The sequence below is a fragment of the Pteropus vampyrus genome, unplaced genomic scaffold, assembly GCF_000151845.1.
Source record: "Pteropus vampyrus isolate Shadow unplaced genomic scaffold, Pvam_2.0 Scaffold497, whole genome shotgun sequence".
Taxonomy (NCBI): Eukaryota; Metazoa; Chordata; class Mammalia; order Chiroptera; family Pteropodidae; genus Pteropus; species Pteropus vampyrus.
In genome coordinates, this window is record NW_011889278.1 from 695292 (window position 1) to 700001 (window position 4710).

The window sequence follows — 4710 nt, forward strand, 5'->3', positions numbered from 1 at the left end:
ATGGTAGCTGAAGGAAACTGGACTTTGGGTGGTAAATATACAATAGAATATACAGATGTCAAATGATAATGTACACCTGAAAACTATATAATTGTATTAACCAATGTTACCCCAATAAACTTAATTTTAAAAAAATAAAAATAAAGAAAAAACCTGAAAAAAATTAAAAGAAAGTTGAAATTAATTTTATTAATGTATTTTAAGTCAATATATCTAAAATGTTATCATTTCCACGTGTATTCAATATAAAACTTTTAATAAGATATGTTACATTTATTTTTTCACTCTCAGTTTTTAAAATGGTGTGTATTTTACACTACGGCACATTCAGACTAGCTTCATTTTAAGTACTCAGCAGCCGCTTCTGGCAGGTAGCTATCATGTTCTGCAGCATGGGTCTGAAGGTTTTCATTAGAAGTGAAATGGAGAGACTTTTGTGCAGAGCTTTTCTGACAAGTACCATAATCATTCAAAGCTTTTTTTTTTTCTTTTTTCTTTTTTCTTTTTTTTTTTTTTTTTTGGCTATTTTTGAATAGTTGGCTGATCTCCCTATGAATAGATGTTAGTTTGCACTTGGCAGCCTTCTGTATTCTAACCTCAAAATTGCATTTATCTATTCTTTTATCCACATTTTAATTTCCACTAATTTCATAGTTGGTCCAAAAAACAATTACCACATTATGGTTGTTTCCTGTGAGCTTTGTTCCACACTATGTGAAATGAAATGAGATATAAACAATATATAGTTACTACCTGCACTTTGCTACTACTATTCCTATAATATTTTCCCTTTCCTTTCCCACCTACTCCAATAGACTATTTCCTCCAGGCCTTCGGCTTAAATATCAACCCATCTCTAGGGTCTTTTTGGCTTTTTCTTATTCCACCACCCTCCCCAGACTTTTTCATTTGTTTCTATATCCTCAAGAAAATTGTAAGCTCCTCAAGGATATAAGCCTTCCAATTCCTTTTGTATTTAAACAGCCGGAAGTATTCTATCAAGCACTGAATTCTTCATGCAAATGGTGGCTCAATTATATTTACTTACTGACCAACTGAGGATGAATGACCATTGCTATAAGGTTCTCAGTGAGGAAGTTCAGGAGCATCATCTATTGTTTTTCACACCAGGTGAATTCTGAATTCATCTCAAAACATTATGAGTAAAAGATTACATGGCCTAAGAATTCTGCAGGTGACACCTTAGTATTCACACTTCTAGCTATACACTGCATGCTGTCAGGGGAGTGAAAATGGAAATCAAGCTTTAAAAGTTGCACAATATAAATGATTTTTAATATTCTATGTTAGTTTAATTTTAGAAGGTTCAAACCCTCATTTATTTCAGATTATTTCTATTATTTTGGCTCAGAGATTAGTATTATGTTTTTATCCCCCCTTTCTTTACTTAATAATGCTTCCTCTAACCAGCCTACATTGGTTAAAACTCTGATTAGAGAATAAAAACATGGCTAAATTATTTTCAATATGGCTAAAACCGGACTATTTTCATAATAAAATTTCTTTTTTGTTAATGAATTTAAAATAATCTCAATAATTATTTTTCCATTGAAACTGATAACACCATTTGAATTGTAATTATTTCATATTTTTTCACACAAAGAAGAAAATTAATTTTGATAATGATTTACTCTTCCTCCAGATATAGTATAAATCTATAAGTAATTTTTAACAAGCATGTTCTCTGTAGAACATAATCCTATAGCAGAAAATATCTGTGCCATGATAAGGTTGTGAGATGAATATCCAGAGTGTAACAGAACCATTCCAAATGCTCAGATCCACAGAAAAAAATCAGAATGAATAAGAAAGTAAATGAGGATGCTAGGATTTTTTTAACTATTATTTTTTGGCCTAATTTGCATATATATTCTCACTGAAATATTTTTTACTCTATTTCTTGCAAGGTGATTTTCATATCTTATTTAGAGTTATAGTACTAGGAAGGAAGAAATTTAGAGTTAACAGGAAATAAAGTGGTACTGAAAGGCCTACAAAATTTGGCCTATTTTCAAGATTCTGTTTTATATTTATTAATATATGTCTTCATTGACTCCAGTTTTTTCATACACACACAGTGTCCCCCCTTACCTGCAGGAGATACATTCCAAGACCCCCAGTGAATGCCTAAAAGTAGCGAACCTTATATATATTATGTTTTTTCCTATACATACATACCTATGATAAAGTTTAATTTATAAGTTAGGCTCAGTAATAAATTAACAACAACTAATAATAAAATAGAACAGTGACAACAATATAGTATAATAAAAGTGTGAATGGCTTTGGGGTCATTATTAAGTAAAATAAAGGTTACTTGAACACTAGCACTGTAATATCGTGACAGTTGATCTGATAATGGAGATGGCTACTAAGTGACTAACAAGTGGGTAGTATATACAACATGCTAAGACAGATGGACAGAGTGGAACAGCAAAATTTCACAGTGACAGTGTACAATTTGAAACATGAATTTTTCATTTCTGGAATTTTCCAGTTAATATTTCAGACCACGATTGACTGCAGATAACTGAAACCATGGAAAGCAATACTGCAGATAACAGGAGACTATTATACACACAAATTTTTTTGAACATGAATATAAATGAGTTTTTTTTGTAGCTTTGGAGAAGAAAAATATTATTTCCTGGGGTAAGAAGAAAAAGAGGGAAAAGATTCTGGAATGAGGAATCAGGATGGACTTCAAGGAGAAGGTAGCATTTACTATATGTGATAAACAGTTAGATGTCCAGAAACAGAGGTGATAGGAAGAGAAGGAAAATACTCCTAGTTTATAAAAATGTCTGTGACAGAGAAGAGACATTTAATAGAAAGTTGTAACTTTATTTATTATTCATGTCAACTCATTCTCTAAAACACTAGAGGCAATTTAAATAAATACAGACGAAATTAATAATACAAGAATTATAAGATTCATTTATTTAAGAAAAAAAAAGTTTGTTGACCACCTCACATAAGCCAGCCTAGAAGAAAAACATGTGCCTTCATAGAGTTTACAATCTAGTGTGAGAGACTCACAATAGACAGAAAATAAATACATAAACAAATAAATCTGTAATGCTCTGAAAAAAACACAAAGCGGGGGGGGGGGGAAAGGAGCGTAACTATTGAAGGGGATCAGAATATGCCACCTCAAAATGCCACTTTTGCATATAGATGATTTTGAGCTAAAGGTAATAGAGAATCAAGAGATGCAGAGAGAAGCCTTCCTGAGCTTATCTGACTGGAGGCAGACACTTCTGAGAAATAAGAACTGCCCTAAATCCTCTCTCCTGGGAAAGTTTTACAGCCACAAAGAAGATGGGAAGTTGGCACTGGCACAAAGATGGACCTGTACAAACAAACCTTACTAAATGACCTTTATCTTCCGTTAGTTTCCCCCATATATTTATTATCCCAACATTTACTACCCTTGGAAACCTAAAAGCCTTTTCCTTTGTCTAGTCAAATCTCCACAATTTATTATTTTTGTAAAAAATGGTATACTAGCGAAAAAAAAAATTGATATACAAGCTCTCAAGCCTAATGGGTCTTGGATCTTCATTTCTTTCTAAGAACACCCTCATGTCAAGTAAAAAATTAACGTCAAATAAAGTTTGCATAGCTTTTCTCCTGCGAATCTGTCTTTTCTCAGTCTAATTGGCCTAGCTGGAAAACTGAGAAAAGAAAGGAAGTTTATTTCTTCCCCTTCTGTCCCCTAGGGTAGAGAGAGACATGCTATTTTAGATAAACTAGTGAAAGAATGCCTTTCTGAAGAAATCTGAACAAAGCGAGAAAATGAACCTTGATTATGTTATGGAGTCACAATGGTTGGGCTTCTTATATAGTTGCTTGGGACTCACAGAATGTTCTGAAAAGCCCAAGGAGAAGCTGCAAAGATTCTTTAGAACTAGCTTCAGAAGACACAAAATTTCACTTCCACCTCATTCTAGTGGACAAGTAAGTTATTAAGGCCACCCTAGATTGATTCAAGGAGAGCAGAACTAGTCTCTACCTCTCAATGGCAGAAGCAGCAAGAATTTGTAGCCATCCTCAATCCTTCAGAGTTGTACAAAATCTTCTGATTTGGTTGGTACTTCTTTCCCTAAAGAAATGGTTTATATCAGGGCTCAGCAAACTATGCCTGAACAATATACAACTATTTTATAAATAAAGTTATATTGGAACACAGAAAATACCCATTCATTTATATATTTTCTGCTATGGCTACTTTTCCACTTTAAAGGCAGAATTAAATAGTTGCAAAATATTTCATAGCCTGCAAAAATTAAAATGTTTACTATCTGACCCTTTGCCAAAAAAGTTTGCTAACCCTGGCTATAAGGAAAGCAATCATGCCATTTCTCCACCATTCCACGTAGAGCTCTAGCAATTTTATTTTCAATCTTGGCTACAGATCTCTAGAAAGAATTAACTATGCTTTGAGTAAATAGAAGTTCTGATATACAAGCAGAAAGCATATGCCTCAAAAGGAATAAATATGTTGGAGCAAATCACACCAAACCTGAAGCTAACGCAGAACTATTGCAGAATTGGGAGAAATAAGTTCTTTTCGCACCACCCAGAGAACTGGGTAGCCAACCCACAACAACTTCTTCAAAGTTTTTTGTTTGTTACTTAAAATTAAAGAAAGAAAAAATACCTGAAATCTTAAAAAAAAAAAAAAAA